Below are 26,665 nucleotides of genomic sequence, written 5' to 3' on the forward strand. Positions count from 1 at the left end.
TAATCCAACACTAAATTTATTTTGCTGCTCAAATTGTTCCAGCTTTGACCATTGGGAATGGTCTTGGTTTGGTTTCTGTGTTACTTTGACATATGGTCATCATTGTGGGGTTTCTTGAATTATTTTCCCTTGACTTTCCAGTGCATAAATCTCCAGTGCTTATCTTTATACCACCTGCTCCAATCCTAGAATCAGCCATTTATCCAAGCAGTTTTGTTCTTTTTATTAGAGAACAGTATTAGAGACTAAGATTTGGATACTAAGTTTGTTTGTTGCTATTAGAGTGTTATTTCTTAAGGTTCTTTCAGCTGACAACAAAGTGTGTGTATATGCTAACCTGTGTGTATATACATATAAACACATATTTCTACATGTAGCCATCACTATCTAAATTTAGGTAAACATGAGTTCACACTGATATCTCCATTGCTACATGGATCACATTGCTTATTTGTAAATTCTCACTTCAAAAGGAGAATTTTAATTCTGGCAATTTTTAAGATTTTTTCCCCCTGATATTCTGTCCTTTTATAACATTTGAACCAAGTGTGGATTTAATTTACTCTACTTAAAACTCAGTATGTTCTTTCAAATCATAGACATTTATTATTAATTATGTATCTGTTTCAGACACTGTACCTTTAAGTACTGCTGCTCCCCATTCTCTAATTCTCCTCCTAGAACCCCAAGAAGATACAGACAGAACTTTTAATTTTGCATTTCAGTTCTCTGACCTTTCTTTCATAAATTCCCATCTCCTTATATCTTTACACTGCATTCAGATGAATTCCATTTGTGTCAAATTTAACAGTTCGACCCTGTTTAACTTTTCTTTACATGTGTACCATATAAACACCATCCTGAAAAAAGATGTAAAATATTTCCAGTATCACTGAAGGCTCATTTATGTCCTTTCTTAGTCAGTATTCCTAGCCATAGATTACTTTTGTTGAATTCCATATAAAATCTTGAATTTATATCATTCTTCCTGGCTTTTTAAAAGCAATAAATTTTGTTTAATTTGCAGTAATTTTGACCTATAGAAATGTTGCAAAAATAGTAGAGCAAGTTTCCCTACACCTGTAAGGTAAAGAATCTCTAAACCTTTCACTCAGTTTCCCTTCATGTCAACAGCTTATATGACATTGTTTTAAGTCGACATGAGTACTCATTTCAATTAGGTATTTACCTATATGCTGAATTTCTGGGCCATAAGTTACACATGTGTTTAGCTTTAATAGATTCTGCCAAACTGTTTCCTGAAGCAGGCATAACAATTTGCAATGAAACTCATCAGTATATATGAATACTGGTTCCTTCACATCCTTGCTTAGTCTTGATACAGACAACTTTCATAATTTTAGAACTGCTGTTGGGTGTGCAGTAGTATCTCATAGTGTTTGAATTTTCATTTTGGTTTTAACTAATGATGTTGAAGATTTAAAAAAAAATATTCATTGGCTATTTTGAAATCCTTTGTGGTGAAGTACCTATTCAAGTCTTATGCTTATTATTTTATTCAATGTCTGTCTTTCTCTTATTGGTTTGTTGGTGCTTTTAGTATATTCAGGATAGGAGTTTTTTGTCAGTATATGCATTACAAATATCTTCTTTTACTTTGTGAGCTACCTTTTGACTAATATGAAAATTAATACAATGTTTCCAGAAGAAAACATGGAAAATATATTCAGGACCTTGGAATAGGCAAAACTGCTAAACATAGCACAGAAAGCACTAACATTAAGGAAAATATTGATAAATTAGATTTATAAAAATATTTTAATATGCTTAAAATAATAATATATTTATTTTAATGTCTTTTTAAGAATTTTAACCAATCCCTCCTTTTTCTTTGTTGTTACTGTTATATGTGTGTTTTCTCTCATGGAGACTTGTTTCTAGGAATGGCTTATAATTTTCTATTCATCATCATCATTATTATTATTATTATCAATCTACAGTCAGTAGAATTTTTTATGTTGGAACCCAGATGTTTTTGTACTATGGAAAACTCCTTTATTAACAGAATATTCTTATGTCACTTCTGAGGCTTCACTAGTTATGGGCCAATTTATATTTATTCTCAATGTGGTGTCTCTATTCCGTATGTGTGAATTTGGAACTCATACCTACCTTGGAACTCATACTGTGGAGCAGGCTTGTGTATCCAGTATACTTTGAGTGGTCATATCCATAGCCTAGGGAAAATAATGATCCCTTACTCTTTCCCCAGGGTGATAGAAAAATTTTCTAGTCTCCATTTAATGGATAGGAAAATGCTTGACAACTGCTAGGTTTTATAGATAGCTGATTCAGTGCTCACACAGCAGAGCCCTGTGAGTATACTGCTCCAGCATGGGCAGGAGGCAAGCAATTCTGAATTAGTTCAACATACAATTTTGACCCCAAATCCATGCTGTGTGTTTAAATATGTGTTTCCAAAGTACAGAGATTTTAGGGCTGTACTAGTAACATCTCTGAAAAACATATTTTAATAAATGTTGGAGAAGGTAAAGTCAGAGGCATAGCCAACTCTACAACCCTAGCCTCTCACATACTACCATAGTTTATTGATTATGTGCATAAATTAAGATTAAAGTTCAACTCAAATGAATACTGAAGTGTGATGAAGATATGGTTGGAGTCCATTTCACTGAAAAGTGCCTTTAAAATGATTCTATTTTTGTTTGTGTAAGTTATGACCATTTGACAAGAGTCCATAAGAAAGGGACTATGATAACCCTCTTGTCAACACCAAGGAGGTGTCAATGATGGAAAAACTGTTCTGTGCAGCCTGTTCTGGGAACAACAAAGCAGACAATACCCATTATCCATGTGTCATTTCCTAGTTCAGGACATAAAAAACAGATCAAGGCAAAACCCAGTGCGTCTTTAAATTAGTGGTACAGATCGATGCCCATATTTCTCAGTGTCATGTTTCATTATGTTGAACTATTTATGTCATCATAACCTAAGGCATCTTAATGTAACTTGACATCCAGGTTATGTTGTATTAAAAAAAAAAAGCTGTTGCATTTTGTTAATAGGCTGGGAAACATTCCAGGTCTCTTTTTTTGTGCTCAACATAGGGTTATCCCACATTGTGTATGGGGGGTGGTACAGTTCTGTATTAGAAGTTGGAAGGTCATAGACCTTCAATTTAAGTGTGTCAGAAGTACTCCTTTCACTTGGCCTCTCACCCTTATTTTATGTCAGTAATAGAGATTTCAAGATTAGTGGGGGTGGTAAAATTATTCTTCATGATAGTGTTTAGAGGTGACCATTTAAATTGGGACAACTCTCCTCCAATTTTTCAAATTGAAATATCCCTCATCTTTTAAGTGTCATGATTTCCATAAATCTTTCCAGCTTATTATTTAGTTGTCTTCTTTCTTTTTTTAGGCTTTCATCACAAGTCATCTCTACTGATATGGCATATTTTTATATCTTAATAATATTATAGGTTTTTGATATATATCTTAAATCTATTAAATATCCTAAATTTCTTCAAGATAGGGACTAGTTTCATTACTGTAGTTTAGTGATTACCTAATCTTCAGTCGATAAAAACAATTTAGGGACTATTTGAAATTTAAATCCCTGTCACACTACCAGAGACTTTGGTATAATGGATCTGAAGTGGGAATTGGTAATCTGCATTCATAAAAAAAAAGCTGCAGGAAAGTAAATACAAAGAATACCAAACTTAGGCATATTATAGTCAAATTGCTGGAAATCAACAACACAGAGATAAAAACATGTTGAAAGCTGCTAGAAAAAAACAACACATTCTATGTAATGGAACAATAATATGAAAGATGGTTGATTCTTTGTCAAAAATAATGAAGAACAAAAGACAATGGAATGATCATCTTTAAAGTGCTGAAAGAAAAATAAAAAAAAGAACCTACTATACCAGCATCTATGTGGAATGAAATCATACTTTAAAAATGAGAGTGAAATAGACATTTATAGATCAATGAAAGCTGGAAAATTTGTTGCTGATAGACCTATATTATAAAAAATATTAAAGAAAATTCATCATGCTGAAGGGAAATGAAATCAGATGGAAATTTGGTTCTACAAGAAGGAATGAAAAGCACTAAAAGTGATATAAGAATAATTAAGATAAAAGAATAATTTTACATTTTCTTAATTTCTTTAAGGATCAATTTTACTCTAAAATAAAAGCGACATCATGTAAGGTGGAGCTAAAACATACGTAAAAATAAAATACATGACAAAAATACTACAAAAGTTGGTAAAGTAAAAAGATTGAATTGATTTGATCTTACATTTGTGAAATTGGAAGTGTGAAATGTTGAGTGTGAGCTGGCAAAATATTCTAAGGATATTCTGATAAATTAAAGATACATATAATTCTTAGAGCGATATGGAAAAGTAATCATAAAAAGAAGCACAGCTAAAAAGCCAGCAGAGAAAATAGAACATTAAAAATATTAAATTAATCCAAAAAATAGCAAAAAGAAAACCAAAACAAAATAGAGAAATAAATAGAAAATAAACAGCAAATAGATTTAAACCCAACAATATAATAATCATATTAAATACAAATAGACTAAATATTCAAATTAAGAAGCAGAGGTTGTCAGGCTGGATATAACAGTAAAATATATACTGTCTGCAAGACATAATTTAAATGTAAGCTGGCTAAATGAAAAGGAATATGTATAGTTATGCAAGCAGTAGTTAATAGCACAAATAAGAAAAAAAATTTTTTAGAATATAGAGAATCTAAACAACATTATCAACCCAGTTGATGTAATTGAGCAATTAGCAGAACACCATACCCAACAACTGCAGACTACACATTATTGTCAAATGTACATGGAGCATTCATCAAGATAGATCATATAGTTATCCAATGAATGCATCTCAGAAATTTTTAAAAATATGTCTTCTGACCACAGTGGAATTAAACTGAAAATGATTAACAATAAAATGTAGAGAAAAATTCCCAAATATTTAGAAATTAAAGAATGTTTCCAAATAATTCATGAGTCAAAGAAGATATTATAAGGAACTTAAAAAATATTTTGAATTGAATTATAATGAAGGTACTGAGAATCTTTGGACTCTGTGGACATAAAAAGAATGAACCATAAAAAAAATTGATTTTGAATGGGTGAAATTTAAAAGCTTGACAGTATCAAATGAAGATGTGAAGCAACTAAAACTTTCATACATTAATGGTGAGAATATCAAATGGCACAACCATTTGAGAAAAATCATTGATCACTTTCCTTTTAAAGTTAAACATACAGCTACCCTATGACTCAGTGATTCCACTGATAATTCTGTGAGATGAATGAATTATATAATTATGTTCACAGTGGCTTTCATAATCGTTGCACAGTCAAAAAACTCAAGTGTCTATTAATACGACTATAGATAAACAAGTCATGGTATATTTATATAATGGGATACTACTCAGCAATAAAAATATGGACAGTGCTGATGCCCACAACAGAGGTGGATCCCACTATGTTGAGAGGAAAAAGCCACTACAAAACAGGACACCCTATGTGACCCCATTTATATGAAGTACATTAATAGAAAAAGTTAATCTATGGAGACTGGAAATCAAATCAGTAGTTACCTACTGGAGCAGTGGGGGGATTGACTGCAAAGGAGCAGAAGAAACTTTCTAGGTGCTAGAAGTGTTGTATATCTTAACTGGGATAAAGCTTACATGGGTGTATATATACATTTGTTAAAATTCATCAAAAGAAACACTTAAAATCTGTGTGTTTTATTTTATGAAAGCCATACCTCAATGAAATATCTTAATAATTTGAAAGCATTTGGACATTCAAATTCCTGGACTCATTTTGCAAAGATTCTGAATCAGTGATCTGTGGTGAGAACCGGTTAATCTGCATTGTTAATAAGAGGCCCTGGTTGATCCTAAAGGATGTGGCCCATCAATTACACCTTTGAAAGTACTGATCTAACATAATATTGTGTGTCTAGAAGTGCTGATCACATGTTGCAAAATAAATTAATGAAGCCTAGCTTATATGAATTTGTAGTCTCTGAATTCTCGGTTTCAAAGAAAATATATTCATCTAATTTTTTACATTTTTTTTTATAAAATATCAAGCCTTATGACTTTCCTCCAAATTGGATAAAGTTAACTCATTTATTCATTGTCTCTCATTCATGCCACAATACTTCCAGTGTTTTCTTTTTTTTTTTGTTGCTCCTTCACCACCAGAAAAGCGTCTCCCAATCTTTTTTATCTGCTTTATATACTTTCCTTCAAAACCCCAGTGACAATTAGCCCTTTCCAACAAGGCTTGTTGCTAGTATCTAACCAATAATAATTTTTTCTTTTAAAAACTGTAGTTCTTATTGACTGATCTATTCAATTTGGCAGTTACGCACATGCCAAACTGTATGGTTATCTTTTTCACATGTAGGTTTTTTCTCTCCAATAATACTGTGAACATTTATGAAAATATTTCTACTTGGTCTTTTGTAGCCTGTTTTCCTATCCCATTATGTAAAGCAAAATTTAAATACTCAATAATGTATTTTTAACTTAAAAACACAAGATTTGAGGTTTGATGTGAATTAGAATGCTGGCATCCACAAAGTGTAATATTGAGACACTTATTTGTCTTCATCTATAAAAATAAGATTAGTAATTATTTCTTCACAAAACTGTTGCAAAGGTTAAATGGGATAAAGTAAGCCACTTAGCATATTGTCTGGTGCTTCATAAACATTTAGCAAATGGTTGTTGACAAGATGGTTGTTGGTGACACACCATTACTGTGTAGTTGTGATAGTATTGTTTGTGTTCTTAAAGATTATACAGTGTTAGACTGCATGGGAATTTAGAAATTACATAATCTACTCCATTGTTCCTATAATGAGAAAACTGTGGTCAGAGAGGAGTAGCTTCTTGATTGATTATTTTGTCTTAGAACCATTTTTAACTTGCAAAGTTTATGTTCTAATTTACATTATGTTGCAATTTTGATACCATAATTGCTACATACAGAAAATATTTTTCAAGTTAGTGGAGTAAAATACTACTCCCCATTTACATGGAAAATGGACCTTAGAACTCCCTAGTTTTTTTTTTCTATCTATATATGAGCTGTTTCTTTAAAACAGAGACTCTAAAAGGCATAGGAGGGCAAAGCTTTCCCCATCATGCTCTAACTGTCTGTACATCATACACATTTTCACATATGTTCAGGTCAACTTCATTCAAGGAATGAACAATTGACTTGATTACTAACTGTTTACCCTGTATGGTGGTCACAGCACTCAAAGTAAAGTACATCTCTCCTAGTTGGGTCATATGTTCTTAGCTGCTTGTTTAATCCTGACCAGTAAATTAAATGTTTTACCCTGAAAATGCCTAGCTTCCTGATTTTGAGGCCACTTCAGCTTACTTGTGAACACATTCCTCGTCTATCATCAAGGGTAGCGCAAACCACCGTGTGGAGAAGAAGTATATGCTGGAGTTTGCTGATGGTCAGAGAAAGAGAGAGGAGAGTGATGGAATCTGGAGCATGAAAGAAGAAGTTTCAGATATTGAGACTTTAAGAATGAATGAATTAGAGCCTGTGAATGTGGACCTCTGCTAAAGAACTCCCTTGGGACCAGTGTGTATACAATATGCACGGATCAGTAGTTGGGTTAGTTTTGCTATAGCACCTTTGCAACATCAGATAGCTTTTTAAAGTTGATGAAATCCTGGGTGGTGCTGAGGTTACCAAACCCCCCCATTTCTCCCTTGCCTTGGGGCTCCCTGGGTGTCCACAGTTAAGTGCCCTAAGAGCTACGCATCATTGTGATTTCCTTTAACCAGCTCAACACATTCTTTGCATTTGAATTTTTGATGTCAGTTCTAATGTGTTGGGCCAAACATGTTGGAACTTGTTAAGATTCTCCAAATAGCTTCTTTGTGCTGGAGAAATCACACCAGCGACAGGTCCTCCTCCCCCTCTCCCTGGAGCTTGTATGCCTGTGCTGTGCCCCCCACTGTCCCCATCACTCTGTCTCACAGAGGAAATGACATTTAGAGCCAGAGCTCAAATACCAACAGCACATTATTTTTTAAAACTTCATTTTTCTCTATATTTCCCCCTTATCCATTCAAATGCTGAATGTAATAAAGTTGCCAAAACTCTCCCTCCATTGGAGTGAAAACCATTCATTTGTCATCTCAATTTAAGATTTCTGACTCCAAATGGAAGGATATTCTCTGTGGACGTAATGGGACATTTAGCAATTCATTCATTTTCTTCACATGCTACTTATTTAGGCACTCAGCAGTCGGCGGCTTTGATGTGGAGTGGTGAAATTATAAAGACATTACATATCATAAAAATATAAATGAAAGAAAACACAGACCCTCTCTTATATCAAGCTAAATTGACTGCTGTCATATTAAGGTTATTTTGTTTTATAAATTATACCCGTTTCAAGGTATTCCCTTGAGTGAGTCACTATTTTGTCTTTTATTTCCTTTTCTTTTAGCAAAATAGGCTTTCCCTTTCCATAGATATAAAGAACTATAAAGGGCTCAAATATAGATATTAATATATTTGATGCCAAACTTCACTTGATTGGGCCAGCAAGGCAGTCATGTCATGAATGATTTGCCAATTCTAATTTACATCATTATATATTGGACATGACAGAAGGATTTTGAATAAAACCAGATTCATGAATTATATTCTTCAACATTTAGTTTCTTAAAGCCCCACAAGTATGACTACCTATCTTACTTTGCTTGGGCTACTATAATAAAATGCCACAGAGAATACCTTATAAACAATAGAACTTTATTTCTCACAGCTCTGGAGGCCGCTATTCCAAGATGAGGGTGCCGGCATGGCTGGGTGAAGGCCCTCTTCCACCAGGCAGACATCTTGCATCCTTACATATGTGAATCATCTTTTATAAGGACATGAATTCCATTCATGAGGGCTCTGCCCTCATGACCTAATCACTCCCCAAGGTGACCCAATCACCAGCCCCAGTCCTAATACCATCAACTTGGGGGTTAGGTTTTCAACACAATGAAATTTGGAGGAACACACACAGTCATACCACAGCACCACCTATTTTATATTTACTCTATGAAGCTAAGACTGTTTAAATACACTAATAACCGCTTCAATAATCCATTCCCTAATGTACTTTCACTATATTATAATGCACATTCCTTCATGTTGCACTTAATCCTATTCTTGGGTTTTCTCCCTGCTGGGTGGGCAAGGCCAGCAGAGAGGAGATGATGGCAGCTCTAAATGGGAGACAGAGCTGCCTGAACCGGTAAGGTTACAGGGGATGCAGGACTGGCCTGCACACTGGAGCAAGTGAGGGGACTTGTTTGGTCACTGCCCGAAGGACACGAGACTGAGCAGCCCCAAGAAAAGCCATGCTAAAGGTGGAGCTGGAAGAGGGCTGTGAAGTCATAGAAACCAGAGGGAAGAAGAGAAAAATTAAGGTGAAAGATTGCGTTGAGAGAGCCCAGGTCAGAAGGGACAGTGGGACCGGGAATAAGTCCAGAGGCAGTGTGGCATAACAAAGATGGGATTTGCTGTGAATTGTCTGACATAAAATTAGGTACAGGACTTTCCTCATTGACTATTATTTAAGTGCTAGAAACTTTCCTTCCTTATGATTGTTTATTTTTGTCTGGAGTTGACTATTTCTATCAGCCAAGAATTGATATTTAGGAGTAAGTGTATCCTGGGGTCTTATGATCTGAACAAGTACTCTGTTGTTCAGTCTTCGAGACTTACTCGTACTGGTTCTGCAGTACTCAGTAAGAGACGCATGTTTACCCTCTCCATTCTTCTTGGCCTCCTTTTTCAATGGGTCACTGGCTGTGTCCCATCCTTAACCCAAGAGTCCTCCTGACTCCTCAGTCATTGAGCTGAAATTCTCTTGGTTTTCTTCACCCTGCTCCTTGGGGCCCAGGGGTGGATTATCATGGGGGAACTTCTCCTAGTGACAGACAACTTGTGAACAACCTGCCTCCTGACTCCCAGCCTGAACTCTTTCCCTTGTGCCACACTGCTTTTGGCTTAAAGACCATGATGGCTTAGACACACCTGTCCCTCTGAGCTCGCTCCCTCCTGCCTTGTTAGAGCTTATCTAGTAACTGTGGCAATGATTTGCAAATTATAGTGTAATAAATTCTTAATCCAGTTTTATTTTAACATCTTCATTAATTATGTGGAAGAGGGAGACAACCACCTAGTAATTAAATTTTCACATGTTGCTAAATTGGGAGAAGTTGCAAACCCAGCTGAGAGCCAAAATGCCACATAAAGGACTCTGGCGGAGTTCCGAGGAAGTGCAGGCAGGGAGAGGACCAGAGGGAGGTTGAAACTGGAAATGAAGACGGTGAGGCCATCTAGAAAGGAGGAATAGCAGCTCCGTAAGCCCAGGGGCTGGGAAGCAACCTGGGGCACCAAGTAGGATGTGGACTGTAGTGGAGTGATGTCAGGAGGCCCAGGTGAGTAGGGTGGCAGATTTCCATTTTCTTATTTTCTTCTCCCAGAAAGGAGCCATGTATCCTCCATGGCAGCTGAGTCTGATGGCTTTGGGCCTGATGGTTTGATCACAATGACCTGTGAAAACAATGCAAGGAGCTCATCCATAATCCAGGGGCGTGCAAAGCTTTGGTCCTTGCATTTCATAGTGGCTAGCCCCTATCTGGAGAGGCACATGGTAGATGATAAAGATTGAATTAATTAATATTTATGTGAAAATGGTTTAGAAAGAAAGAAAAAGCACTATGGAAAGAGAAAATATTATTGTTTTTTTCTTACAATAACGATAATTATTATCAGTCTTTGTTAAGTTAAATTTAATTGAAGTTGATTGGAGGGGGAAATGGCCTATGTGGGCAAAGATAGCAAGATAGCAGAGGAGAAACCAAAGCCCAAATGATTAACATGGGCTTCTCTTCCTAAGTGCACTTGTTCCATTTCTAGAGAAGTGATTTGGATTGACAGGATGTTGAGGTCCCAGGAGTGAAGTACCTTTGGTGGCTTTATCAACTCTTTTAGGACATGTTACATGGAGAATTCAGTAAGGAGGAGTGGCTTGTGTGGCAGGGTGTACATCTGAGCACTGTACATATCAGTGCCATTGAATGAAGGGGATGTTTTTAATTCCCTGAACTTACCCATGGTCTTTTCTCAGCTACAGTCTCATTGACTTTTAGTCAACTCCCCATTGTGGGCGCACAACCTCCCTGCAGTATGATAGTCCGACTGAGGCCATATACTTATTTATTCCTGGCCTCAGCCCCTAAATTCTACTGCAGATGCTACTATGAACCTTGATTAGTACCCTTTTAATTCTACGCCACTGGTTACAAAGAATGCTAAATGAAGGAGTCCATGACATGACTGGCCAGTGCATACTGATGCCCATAGCTGGATAAAATGACAAAAGATAATACTTGCCTACTAGGAGGGGAGAAGCAATTTCATCACATATGTAAAAGAAAATAATCATGAAGAATTTCTTTTCCTAGAGCAGAACTGTATTTTCTCCCCTACGCTAGACTCAACTCTGAGAGGCCATGAAAGATTGCTTCTCTTTTTCCATGTATCTTTCACAATAACTAACAAAGGGGGAACACAAAGGGGGCACTCATTAACTGATGGACGGAATTTGAGAAAAATACTGCTTCTCCCCAAGTACCTACTTGCCCTCATTTAAAAAAAAATATGGACAAATGTTTTGTCTTTTACAACTCTCTAAAAGAAAAGACAGGCAGAGGCATCTTCCACCAAAATGTATCAGATAGCTGTGCTGAGAAAGCATTGGCTTCTGCCACCTCCTGGCTCCTACTTGATGAGTCGGGGAATGCAGGGAATGAAAATAGCCAACCAATAAGTTTAGGATTGCATGGAAAGAGGCTAATTGGTCTTTCACCTTATTTCTCCCATCCATTCCTTCAGGGATTAGGTTAAGCCTCTGTATATGTTTCATCAGGGAGTGATTGGGATTACATCTTGACTTTCTGTCTATCATGCTGACAAGCGCCTGTAATGTTGACTCGATTTTGATAAACCATACCACTCGTCATGCAACTCCTTCTAGTCAAAACAGGTGTATAATTTATAGTGCCCAAAGCAGTTGTTAGTGTAAAATCATTAACTAGGAGGGAGGCGTGTACACTAAAACAGTCACTGAATCGTTAAATGCCTATTCCTGCCTGCTTTGTGGGGATTGGTTACTTTTTTTTTTTCTTTTCAAGTTCCTAAGCAAGGGGTAGACACTTTTGTCAGTCAAATATGATCTCTTTTCCTTCTTAGGAAAGAAAAAACTAAAAGAACAAAGCCAAACCAAAATGACCCCCTTAAGTTCCATATTCTGGGTATTGAAAAATACCCAGGGGGGAAGTGATAGAGAGGACTAGGGTTTGGCAGTGAGCCAGGGGAGTCAGTATCCAGGGGATGCCTGATGAATGAGCGATGGGATGAGGGAGAGTTGAGGTGGTAGATTTGAGGCATTAGGTGGAGTGAAACAGCAGGAGTCCAGGCTGACAGGTTTGTCAGGGTAACTGCTGGGACTTTGCCTGGAAGTGGCCCAGGTCAGTGTCATACTCTGAAGTTTTGCCCGGGAGTGTGGGAGTGTTTTAGTTACCCTTTGCTGCATAATCATAACCAAGAATCATAGAAACCAATTCAATAAGGAGACGTCAGGACAAGCATCTGTGGGATTTGCTGTTTCCAAGGATGCTCAGGCGCAGCACTGCTCAGACTCAGGTTCTAGAGGCTGGAGTAGCCTATCCTAACTGACCGCGGTATTTTGTCTTGCACTGTGGCTCCCAAAAAGATGTGTTGAAGTCCTGAGCCCTGGTGCTTCAGAAGGTGAGCTTCTTTGGGGACAGTCCTTGCAAAGGTAATCAAGTTAAAGTGAGCTTATCACTTTAGGTGAGCGCTAAGGCAGTATGACTATTGTTTGTTCTATAAATAGAGGCACTTGGACACAAACTGGTGCACAGGGAGAGTGCCATGTGAAGATGAAGGCAGAGATGAGGATGATGTGACTATAAGCTAAGGAACATCAAAGATTTCCAACAAGCCTCTAGAATCTGGGGGAGAGTCATGGAACAAATTCTCCCTCACAGACCTCACAAGGAACCAACCCCATGACATCTTAATCTCATAATTCTGGCCTCCAGAACTGTGAGAAAATATATTTCTGTTGTTTAAGCCGCCCAGTTTGTGCCACATTGTTACCCCAGGCCGAGGAAACTGATATACCTGGAAAGCTCAGCCAGCCCTGCCTGAATGGACCCACTGCTCTCAGAAAGTTACACTGGCTCAGCAATTCTAGTTGTAAAAGCGGCATATGATGTTCTTCACTCAAACAGAAATCTCTAGTGTTTGTCTGCATAGAGAATCAGTGGGTTTCAGGCTTCTTTTTTAACTAGGGTTCAGGAGAGGTTAAGTAATTCAGCCAAAACCTACAGGAAATAAACGTTGTGGCTACGATCCAGACCTCCTCTTTCAGGTACTCTAAAAGCATCGTTCACTGTCAAGGTCAGGACACACAATAGGCTGTTAGAGGAGGCTTTTCTAGGGCTCAGTGGCCCACCTTCCAATCCTTACTCTTGAGATGTCTTTCAAATAAAGTTTGGTTATCTTCTGTGTGCAGGACCTGCACTTAGCTGCTTTTTCAGGCTCTTTGATGTTAAGGCAAGAGTAATTCTCTATCTCACAACAAATCATTTGTCTAACATCCTCAGGAATGAAGCTTCCTGTGTAGACAAATGTTCCAGATTCCTGATGCATATCCTTAAAGTTTCTGTATTAATCTTCAAAATGTTAACATGTTTAAATGGAAGTACTTTTAAAATATATCATGCAAGTTTAGATAGATATTCCTGTTTCCTTAAGCACTATTTAAGTCATCACAATGGCTTAAGATCATTATTATTAATGTCAGTTAGTACACCGCTGTAACAGACAGTTTCTCTCTGTTTTCCCTGCCTCAAGCAGGATCTAAACTGTTATACTCTGTGAGGTTTTGGCTGGAAATGAGGGAGTGTTTTAGTTACCCTTTGCTGCATAATGAATGACCCCCAACTTAATGGCTTAAAACCACAATTTATTATATTTCCCATTCTCTGCATCAGGAATTCAGGCAGAGCTCAACTGGGTAATTATTTAATGTCATGTAATGATAACTGGGATCATTCATGCTGCAGCTTTTAGCTGAGAGCTTGGCTGTGGCTTGGACGTCCAAGATGCCCCATCATCTCTTAGGCATTCTCTTCTTTTCACACTTCCTAACAGCATGATGGCTGAGCTCTTAAAGTGAGAAAGCAGAAGCTGCCAGTTCTCTTACATCTTCTGAGGTCAAGCATTCCAGATCAACACTTCTGTCACATTCGATTAGCCAAAGCAATTCCTAAGGCTACCTACATTTAACAAAAAAAGAGTAGTCTCCACTTTTTGATGTGAGAAATGATGTGCTTTATAGGGAATGGAGGATTTCTGGCAGCCATATTTGGAGACTGCCACTGTACATTTAATGGCATTAGATAGCATAATAACCAGAAGTCTGCAACATCAAATCACCGCTAGGGAAACCTTCCTTCCCCAGTATTGTGACTCAAGTTACTAAGTGCAAAGGAAGTGAACAGTGGTCATCAGGGTACCAGGGTTTAACAGATGAATGGCAAGCTCTGGTAGAGATCTTTGGGACCTGAAATTGATGCTTGTGGCCTACGTAAGGTCTTCTATCTTTCTCTCTTTCCTGAATCTAAATTTTTATAGAGGAAAGAAATTAAGGTGAGTGAGTCAAAATGCTTATTACTTATCTAGAAGTCTGGAGCCAAGTAATGGGAAAAACAAAAACAAATTCTGCTTTGTCAGCAGGACTAGGAAATGGGTGGCAGAGGCCTGGGGAAGAAGAAGACATCTTACGAATACTCTCATTTCTGCTTAACATCTCCTTTGGAGGAAGTCATCGACTGTCACTTCTTTGTGCAATGGTCACGTCTGTCTTCAGTCAGATCTTGCACATGCTTTTCCTCTGTGGTTCTGAATTTGCTGTGAGAAATTGGGAAATAACTTTATATAATGTGCTCAAATGAAAAGTACAACAAATTCTAAATGAGAAAAGATGACCTTCCAGGAGAAAGTATGTCATGACCAAGCATCTGAAAATTTATTTTGGCTACTGCAGCTATTTTAGTTTCTTCCCAGACTACTGTTTCTCACATTGCCTTCATTCCCAGGATCACCGGGGAGTTTTTGAAAAGCACATATTCCCAGGCTCACATCAGTCTCATTAGTTTTCAGGGTTTTGGGGTCTGGGCCTAGCAATGAAGAAAGAGAGAAAAGTAAAGAAAGGAGGAGAGAAAGAATGGTTTTATTCTGAAAATATGTGAGAACTCGAAGAATAAAATAATTGGTCAAAGTTTTGGTGAAACAAGGTCCTCAAGGATATATCCCATGCAAGTTTATAAAGGTGAAGAAAGTCCGTGAAGAGGAAATGCTTCATTTTTTCCAGAAAGTCATATAGTTGGAATTGTACAGGATGTAGTGTTTTCAGAGAGACTTCTTTCACCTAGTAATATGTATTTAAGGTTCCTCCATGTCTTTTAATGGCTTGATGGATCATTTCTTTTTAGTGCTGAATCATATTCCATCGTCTTGATGTCCCACAGTTTATTTATCTTTTTACCTACTGAGCGACATCTTGGTTGCTTCCAAATTTTGGCAATTATGAATAAAGCTGCTATAAACATCCCTACCCAGGTTTTCATAAGGACATATGCTTTCAACAATTTGGCAAATCCAAGGAGCGCCATTGCTGCCTCATATGGTAAGAGGTTGTTTGGTTTTGTAAGATACCAAGGCCAAATTCTCTTCCAAAATAGATACATCATCTTCCATTCTCATTAGCAATGAAGAAGAGCCCTCATTGCCCCACATCCTCCCCATCTGGTGTCGTCAGTATTCTGGATTTCCACCCTTCTAATAGGGGTGTAGTGGTAGCCCATTGTTTTAATTTACATTTCTCTGATGACAAAGGATTTGGAGCATCTTTACATATTTGCCGTAAATATATATATCTTCTTAGATGAGGTGTCTATTAAAGTCTTTGGCCAATTTTTAAAATTGGTTTTTTTTTTTTACTTATTGCTGAGTTTTAGGAATTCTTTGTCTGTTTTGGATAACAGTCCTTAAACAGATGTGTCTTCTGAAAATATTTCCTTCAAGTCTGTGGCTTGTCTTCTAATTCTTTTAATTTTGTCTTTCACAGAGCAGAAGTTTTTATTTTAACAAAGTCCAGATCATCAATTCTTTCTTTCATGGATCATGTCTTTGGTGTTGTATGTTAAAAGATGTCACCATACCCAAGATCATCTAAGTTTTCTCCTCTGTTGTCTTCTAGGAGTCTCATAGTCTTGCATTTTACACTTAGGCCTATGATCCATTTTGAGTTAATTTTTGGGACAAGTATAAGATCTGTGTCTAGATTAAATTTTTTGCATATGGATGTTTTGTTATTCCAGCACTACTTGTTGAACAGACTATCTTTGCTCCACTGTATTGTCTTTGCTCCTTTGTCAGGATCCATTGTCAGTTTTTATGAGGGTCTGTTTCTGGGTTCTCCATTGTATTCCATTGCTGGAGCTTCATAGGAACTCTTGAAGTCAAGCAGTGTCATTCCTCCAACTTTATTATTCTTCAATATTGTATTGGTAAGTCTGAACCTTTTGCCTCTTCATATAAACTTTAGAATCAGTTTGTCTATATCCATAAAATAACTTGCTGGGATTTTGATTGGGACTTCATTGAATTCATAGAACAAGTTGGAAAGAACTTACATCTTGACAATATTGAATTCCTAACAAAGAACACGGAATATCTTTCCATTTATTTAGTTCTTTGATTCCATTCATAAGAACTTTGTAACTTTTCTCATATAGATCTCATGTTTTATTACAGGTATTTCATTTTTTTGGGTGCTAATATAAATGGTATTGTATTTTTAATTTCAAATTCCACTTGTTCCTTATGGCATATAGGAAAACAATTGACTTTTTGTATATTAACCTTATATCCTGCAAGAGTAATTGCTATATTGTTATAATTGCTTATTAGTTCTAGTTCTTTTTTTGTTGATTCTTTCAGATTTTCTCCATAGGTAATCATGTTACCTGTAAACAGACAGTTTTGTTTTCCTTCCCCTATATCTTTTATTTCCTTTTCTTGACTTATTGCATTAGCAAGGACTTACAGCACAATATTGAAAAGGAATGGTTAGAAGGGACTTCTTTGCTTTATACTTGATCTTAATTGGAAAGCTTTGAGTTTCCCACCATTACATGTGATGTCAGATGCAAGTTTTTTATAGATAGTCTTTATCAATTTGAGAAAGTTCCCCTCTCTTACTAGCTTATTGAAAGCTTTTATTATGAACAGGTGCTGAATCAGTTTCAGTTTTTACTTTTCTCTAGCATTCTGTTATCTTTCCTTATGAACACTTATCTTCTAATATATGTATCAGTTGTGTGTGTTTTGTTATTTTCATTCAGTGGTCAGCACCTTGTGACATATATTAGTATTGAGATCCAAACAAAATGTTATACTTCTTATTTCCCTCACAGTGCCTAGTGCAATGCTAAATACATGGCCTATAATTGTTTAATGTAATGCATGAAAGAATAAATACAAACTGGAATTCATTCTGAAGTTATTAATTCTTCCTTAGTGGCTGAGTAAAAAGTATCCAAAATTACACTAAATGTATGAGTTAATCAATATAAATTACAGTAGTTCACACTTAAATACAAACTAACAGCATTTGGAATGTAGGTGAGCCCATTTTATAGTGATACTAGCAAAGAAAGCAGATCTACATTCAAACTTCAGTCTAATTAATCATGTCCTATATATTGGTCAATGTCTTATCAGGAAAAACAGATATCACTATATATTCCAAAGAGAGAAAACCAACTTGGAAACGTAGACTGCAGACTTTATACTATGATAGTAGAGAAGATAGTATGAGAACAGATGTGGATATAAGAGACAGGAGGTATGTGGGTCCAGTTCTCCTTTGACTTCTCAGCATCCATGTTGTCTTGCCAATGGGTTTCAGCTCTGGACAAGTTCATTATGGATTAAATCTGACCAAAGAAATGACAGTGGAACATTCTTGGGGTGAAAGAGTTTATACCCAACTTTATTCCTGCAGTGGCAGGTCAAGCACTAGAATCCTGTCCATTCAAAGTGAGTCTGCATGCAGCCAGCCAGTCTCTGCCTTGGCCTCTCTACTCATGCAGCCATCTCAGTCTCTGTCCTCAGTGCTGCCACCACTCCAGCCTCTGCCCTCCTGCAGACTTACAGCCCTGCAGCCATGCCACTGTGCCACCGTGTCGCCCAGAGCACTGGGCGGAGGTCTTAATCAATGATGGTGTATTGCCCACAGATGTGTGGTGAACTAGCCAACCAGGGCCAGGTGAATATCCTGGCCATAGGAACCTTCACTTTATCCACTCATGTACATTCCTTCTGTAGTTTTTTTGCATTATGATAATAAAATTTTTACATAATGATAATAAAACCATCTTGCCTCAATCTAATAGACTATAACTATCTTTGATACTAATGAAGGTATGCTCAATCTCTCCTATAAGAGTGGAGACACAAAATCATATCTGTATCCATGTTTGGGTAATGTTAAGCAAGACACAACTCCATCTGAATGTTGTACAAACTAAAGATTAAAATCCTACTGTTACTAAGACTCCTTATGCAAAAATACATAAGAAATAGAGTAGAGAATTGATTAACACACACAAATATGTGCATAAAATACAAAAACATATGTATGCTGATACTGATCTCAACTCTAAAAGTGATCATGACTTTGTCCTTGATATCTGTAACTTTATTTTAGTTACACATTCAATTCCATGTTTCCTTTGCCCTCAGCCAGCATCTCAGTTTGTTAGGGTTCTTGCCCTTGTGGGTAACTCACATTTCATTTACATAACTCAGAGTCCATAGTAGTTCTGATTTTATTGGATTGCTGTAGTTTTCATTTATTATTAAACCTAGATGTAGTAAGAGATGCCTAAGGCCTACAAATATGTTGTCTGATTAGAATCCCTTGAAACACTAGCCCCCACCCCATCTCCACTTGGCAGCAGGGTCCCTTTCCCTGTTCTCCCCTGCCATCCCAACACGTGATAGGTTACTTTTCTTCCATAATTAAACATTTTGAGCTGTGAGTCATTTGTAATGATTTATGGCAGCTGTTCTTTTGCCAATCTTACACAGTATTTTTCTTATTACTTAATTGTTTTAGCAGTGCTTCAGCCATTAGTTTCTGAGTTCTGAAAACAGGAAACAGAAGTCTTCTATTATAGACGCCTGCCTAATTAGCTCAGAGGCTGTCTAATGGGGGCTATTAAAAATGCAAATGAGGTGTGATCAAACAGTGAAAAGTTTGGTCCTGACAGAATATACTAATACAATTTCCCCCTTGCAAAATGTACCACAGTCCTGAATGTAGATTCCTCCCTCCCCTCCTTACCATGTGGAATGTCTTTTTCTTGGTGATTGGGTTCTTCCTTCCTCACCTGGGCTGGGTTGCAGTTTGAGAAGAGTTCTTATGGGAACCATTCTCATTTCCCACCCCTTATCTAAGTCAGTGGTTCTCAAACTTTAGAATCTATCAGGATCACCTGGAGGGCTTTTTAAAGCACTGATTCCTGGGCCCACTCCCAGAGTTTCCAATTTAATAGGTCTGGGTAGGGGTCCAGGAATTTGCATTTCTAACAAATTCCCAGGGAATATTGATGTTGCTTATCTAAGGACTCCACTTTGAGAACTATTGCTCTAGGTCCTTAAGGTTTTTTTGCCTCTATTCTGAATTCAAAAGCTTCCTTTCATACCATTGTCCTCTGGGCTTTTCCTTTCTCTCTCTCTCTTAGCACAAATAAGTAATATGAAATCTACCCTCTTGTGGATAAAATGAGAGTTCCTGTGGCCAGGATTCTCACCTGGCCCTGGTTGACTAGCTCATTGCACACCTGTGGGCAGTACATGGCTGTTGACTCTATAAAATGAGCTCTGCTCAGTGCTCTGGGCAGGACATGGTGGCAGAGCTGCAAGGCTGCAGGAGAGCAGAGCAGAGGACAGAGGCCCAGAGGATGGCTGTATGGGATGACTGTGCAGAGAGGCCCAGAGGACAGCTGTGTGGGACAGCTGTGCAGACAGAGGGGCCCAGAGGCAGAGACTGGCTTGCTACATGCAGACTCGATCTGAGTGAACGGAATTTCAGTGACTGACCTGCCACCTGGAAATAAAGTTGGGTATGACCCTTTCACCCCAAGAACTTTTTGCTGTCATTTTCTTTGGTCACATTGAATCCATAGTGAACTTGCCCGGGGCTGAAACCCATTGGTAAGACAACTGGCATAGTCGGCAGGATTCATTGTTGACTAAGGAAGAAGACAAGCTGCCCTAATGGGAGGGGTGCTTCAGCGGGCTGCCCCAGTGAATGGGAAGACAGTGGATTGTCCCCAGTGAGTATGTGGTCTGGGGTGGCTTGCCTCCTGGAGAACTGGGCCCCACCCCAGGACTGAAGGCAAGTGGAGGTGACACCTGAGTCTGTAGGGGTGGCCCTTGGTATAGTAAGCAGATCCTTTGAGGCAGCGGGGACTCTGGTTTGGCTGCTTCTCATAGTATTAAAAAAGTCTACAGAAGAGACCCAAGAAATGGCAGCATGAGAATGTGAGCTGCAAACTTCTGTGGATTCCCTGAGGAAGGAGATGGCATTGATGCAGGAGGAGGCAGCCTGAGAGTGCCAGCAGCAAGGTGCCATTGGAGATGAGACAGCAGCGCTACCAGGTGTTCTGAAGGAGGAAGAGGCCATCAAGGAAAAAAATGAACTCCTGAGGGAAGCACAGGCAGAGGTGGCACAAGAAGGTCAGCTGTGAAGCAATGAGATAGAGGTAAGAGAGCTGCTGAAGACTGAGCTAGCATTGCTGTGAGGCACAGTAGAAAAGGTAAAGGATGTAGCAAAGGAGGCACTTGGGGGAGGGGAGAGAAAGGTGCCATCAGCCCCAGAAATGGAGGAGCTGGGGAAGGATGAAGGGGTGGTGCTGGAGGCACTGACCCCTCCTGTATTGAAAGCATGCCCAATGGTTGTAAAGAAAATAAAAACCCAGAAGCTGAAAGTCCCCCAAGGAGAGGAGCAGCCCCCTCCCCAGGTCGTGGAGCACTCTATGCTCTGCCCCTGTACTCAGGCTGAGCTGGTGGATTTGGGTTCCCATTTTAGGCAGAAGCTCTCAGAGTCAATATCAGCTTGGCTCCTGCATCTGTGGGACTTAGGGGTGGATGGAATTGTTCTGTCAGGATCAGAGATGGGAAAGCTGGCTTCCCTGACAGTGCAGCCCGCCTTGAGGCAGCAACTACAAAATGCACATCACACCCCAGGGAGTCACTCCCTCCACAATAGGCTTATGGCTGCACTTTGTGCTGTGTTGTCCAATCAGGGTCATTTACCATCCTCTCCTGTTAGATGGCAGATGTATGCTGAGCTCCAACAGGTGTTACGAGAGCTAGGCATGAGAAATACCATCTATAGTCCAGAGAATTAAGGCCCAGATGAAGAGATTTTCACTGCTGGGATGAGAAATATTGTGCCTCAAATCATTCCCACCTCCCTCTTAGGTCTCTAGTGGCCATTCTTGCCCCTTACTTAGGATATCCCATACGTGAGGTGACATGTACAGTAGCAGACTTAGGAGAGGCTGAAGCAATGAGAACATGGAAAGAAATAAGATCTTCTACTCAGAGGAAGAATTTAAAGGGTCCCATGAAGGTTATGAGAACCCAGATGTGGGTTGATTTAATATGGGCAGGAGTAGATGAAGGGAAATTAGATGGGAAGTCAAATAGGATCTTAGTAGAGCTATGGCAAAAACTGAAACCAGAGCAGCAGTTCCAGCCATTAATACCAAAGAAGCAGAGGTCAGAGAGAGAGCCACAAGTCCAGCCTATGCGTTTGCAAGACTTCCGGCTGGGGAGTGAGCCAACCTCATTCAAGCCCACACAAGAAGATGATTGGGAAACATGAATCAACTGAGGGGAAGATCAAGGCACCTACCCTGAGGGACCAGGGGGGACCGGAGACCACATGTTGAAATAGCAAGCCATTGGTCCCAGTGAACATACAATATGTCCTGGTTCTCGTGAACATAGGGGCTGAATGTTGACTGATTCATGGTAACCCAGAGCGGCTTCCTGGGACCCACACTATCATAGATAGACACGGGGGTAAGGCTATCAGTGTGAAACAAGCCCAAATCCCTTTGGGAATAGGGTGTCTACCTGCAAAGAAATATACTGTGTATATATCTCCTATCCCTGAGTATATTTTGGGAATTGATATCCTCCAGGGTCTATGGTTGCAGACCACTGCACGTGAGTTTAGACTGAGAGTACATGTGGTGAAGGCAGTCCTGAGGGAACATGCTAGGCACCCACCCACAGCTTTGCCTGTGCCTCGGTGGGTGACTAATACCAAACAATACAAACTGCTGGGAGGGCATAAGGAGATTAGAGAAACTCTTCAGAAGCTGGAAAAGGTGGGTATTATAAAGCCCACCCATAGTCTTTTCAGTTCTCCAGTGTGGCCAGTAAAAAAGCCAGACGGCTCCTGGCATATGACTGTGGATTACAGAGAACTGAATAAGGTCATACCTCCTTTGCATGCTGCTGTCCCCTCTATTGTAGGCCTGATGGATACACTCAACCATGAACTGGGAACAAAGCATTATGTGGTAGATCTTGCTAATGCCTTCTTTTCCATTGACATTGAGCAGGAAAGTCAGGAACAGTTTGCCTTCACATGGGAAGGATGGCAATGTACTTTCACTGTCCTTCTACAGGGATACATCCACAGCCCCACTATCTTTCATGGACTTTTAGCCCAGGACTTGGAATGGAAGAAAAAGCCAATGGTGCAACTGTACTATTGTATTGATGATATCATGCTCACATCTGATTCTCTTTCAGTTCTAGAAGGTGCAGCACCTAGACTGCTGCAACATCTACAGGAGAAAGGATGCTGTGAACAGTACCAAGGTTCAGGGATGTGATTTATCTGTTAAGTTCCTGGAGGTCATCTGGTTGGGTGTTATACCAAAGACATAACAGAAGCAGTTATAGATAAGTCCAGGCTTTTCCTACCACTACAACTGTAGCATTGCTACAGGAGGGTTTGGTCTTCTAGGCTACTGGAGAGTGTTTATCCCGCACTTGGCACAAAATCTGAAGCTTTTATACCACTTAGTACAAAAGGGCATCAGGTGGGACTGGGGTGAGACATGTGCATCTGCCTTTACTACAGCAAAATGGGTAGTCAAGGTTGTGCAGTACTTGAGTGTGATAGACCCATCAAGGTCCCGTGAGGTGAATGTTCATGTGACTTAAGATGGTTATGGCTGGGGTCTCTGGCAGTGACTTGAACGAACTTGCCAACCTATTGGATTCTGGTCACAACTCTGGAAAGGGACGGAGGTATGATATGCTTTGATAGAAAAACAACTGGCTTCTGTGTTTCATGCCTTTCTGGCTACAGAACCAATCACTGAATGGCCCCAGTAAAGGTAATAATCACCTATCCCATCTTGGGTAGGTATGAGACCGGACCCAAAAGCCAAGGAGTATTGTGGCACAAACACCCACACTGTCCAAGTGGGGTGCTTACCTACAGCAGCGTAGTGCCCTCTCTAGTAGTCCCTTGAGTGAAGAACTCCAATGCTTATTGGGGCCAGTGACATATACTAGTGAAAAGCAGGAAGAACTTGCTTTGGAACTGTTAGTAGCAGACAGTCCTTATCAGGAGGGAAAAGCCCCTATACCCAAAGATGCATGATACACAGGATGGCTCAGCCATGGGCAGCCCCCAAAATGGAGGGCTATGGCTTTCTATCCTGAGACTGAGACAATATGGATGGAAGATGGTGAGGGGAAGAACAGCCCATGTGCAGAATTGTGGGCTGTGTGGCTTGTGATCAGCCAGGAGCCCTCCCCTGTAGTTGTCTGCACTGACAGCTGGGCTGTCTATTGGGGCCTGACCCTGTGACTACCAACCTGGTGCCATGCCAACTGGCTGTTTGGCCACTGACCCCTTTGGGGACAAAAATTGTGGCAAGACTTATGGACCTGTGGTCAGACTAAAACAATTACAGTATACCATGTGATAGGTCATTTGCCACTGGCATCCCCAGGAAATGATGAAGCAGATAAATTGGCCCAAATAGGTTGATTAGAAGGAAAGCCTGCCTCTGATGTAGTCCAATGGTTACATCAGTGTTTGTTTCATGAGGGGCAAAAGACAATGTGGGCTGAAGCCCGTTGGTGGGGCTTGTCCTTGACCTTTGAAGAAGTTAATAGAGCCAGGCAGGAGTGTGTCGTGTGCTCCAAAAGGGACTTACACCTAGTTCTACAGCAACTGGGACAATAGCTAAGGGACCTATACACCTCATCAGGTGGCAGATAGACTATATTGGGCCTCTACCTATGTCAGAAGGATATCGGTATGCGATGACTTGTGTGAACACAGCTAGTGAATTTCTGGTTGCTTTTTCTCCCTGTTGTGCAGACCAGCAGATGACCAAAAGAGGCCTGCAGTGTCTCTTTGCTGTCTATGGCCGACCACAGATAATTGAGAGTGATCAGGGCACCCATTTTACTGGACATCCACTGCAAGAATGGGTGCAACAGCTGGGAATCAAATGGAAGTTTCATGTGCCATACAATCCTATGGCAGCAGGTATGATAGAGAGGCTCAATGGCTTGTTAAAATACGGACTAGAGTTAGATACCAATAGTCTGTGGGGATAGTCAGTCGCTTAAGGACTATGCTATGGCATTTGAACAAGAGACCCAGAAAGGGAGTCCTGAGCCCCATAGACATATTAACACATAGGGCTGCCTCCCCTATATAAGTGTAAGTGCAAACCAAGGAAGAATCACTGAAGCCAAGGTTACGCCACCAGAATAATATCTTGCTGCCAGCACCAACTGCACTGAACCCTGGAGATTCCATTGAGTGGACTTGGCCTTGGACCTTTTGACACACCAGTGATGGCTGGGTTTTCTGGCACCTTGGGAACAAGGCTTGGGGTCTGGCCTCCTGTGTATTCCTGGAATAACAGCAGAGTGGCCCCCAAGGGTCACAGTAGTATATTCTGAATGGCCAGAAGGTAGGAGCATCTTACTGGGGAGTTTTGTTTTATCATTATGGCCAGTGCATGCATCTCCAGTAGCACTATATATAGACCCTTCAGTAACTCCCACAGGGAGAGGAGTAATAGTATGGTATACTAGACCTGGAAGGGCCCCCCTTCCTGCTATAGTCCTATCACAGAACCACTCTCTTCCATGCATTCTACATGATGGACAAGATTTGCCTATCTTGGTGTCATTAAAACATGTGTCTTATCACCCCTAAGGTCTTTGTGGACTGGAAACTTCCTCTAGCTTAAGAATTATTATAATTTTTGTTATTAGGAACCTCCTCTGGCTTGAGGATTATTATAATTTTTGTTACCTGTATCAAAATCTTGTTGTATCTTAAATTTTTGTTATTATCCCTATGTTTGTGTTATCCTCTGTTGCTGTTGTGGAATCTGGTTACAGTGCTCCAGCTTTCTCACACAGGGACCATTGCAGAAGATTGAGAGTGTGTAGATTGTAAGGTGAGAATCCTGGAGGGGTGGAGTCTGAGGAAGTTGGGGTTCCTGTGGCCAGGATCCTCACTGAACTTAAACCACCTGATGATGTAATGGCCTGTTGCTAGGCTACTGCTTCCAAACCGTTAGGCAATAAGCTATTATTGCACTATATAGAGTGCTTGACCCAGTGTTCTGGGTGGAGGCATAGACACTGGGGCTCGACCTACTGCAGGAAGACCAAGCAGGGTAATATACCCTTTCTGCCTAAAGAAATGTTCTACTGTCATTTCTTTGGTCACACTGAATCCATAGTGAACTTGCTGGGGGCTGAACCCCATTGGCAAGACATAACCCCAAATCAAAATGAGATATCACCTCAGACCTATTAGGAGGCTGTTTTCTTAATTAGCAATCTGAGAACGGCTTAGTCAAACCAAGTGTTGACTCAAGGGAACAGCTTCTCTGACTTCCTTCAATCCAAATCAGGGTTATGTGCACATATTTTATGATCATATTGTTATCATATTACTCAGCACATGAAGAGTGCACCTAAGTTTTGTGGAGTTTGAAGCCTATAAAATTTGAGGGATCTTCTTTAGAAGAAAGAATAAAAATTTAATGTAAAATTGAGTGAGGGTCCCTGAAGTTGCCCAGTTAATTTGCCTTGTACCATATTATGCTGATTCATACTACATCTGATTCTTTTCATATCTCTCTAATTGTATGGTTAATTCTTCATGGACTAGGTCTGAATCTTATATATCCCCAAGGTCCCAAATCCTTTATAGTATTTAGTATATAGAGGATGCTCAATAGATGCTGGTTGACTTAATGTTTTTACATTAATTTAACATTGAAAAACTCCATGCTGGATCTTATCCTTCCATAGGCTCTTCTCCTTTCCACTGAGATGTAGCTTTTTATTTT

The sequence above is a fragment of the Manis javanica genome, chromosome 9, assembly GCF_040802235.1.
Source record: "Manis javanica isolate MJ-LG chromosome 9, MJ_LKY, whole genome shotgun sequence".
Taxonomy (NCBI): domain Eukaryota; kingdom Metazoa; phylum Chordata; class Mammalia; order Pholidota; family Manidae; genus Manis; species Manis javanica.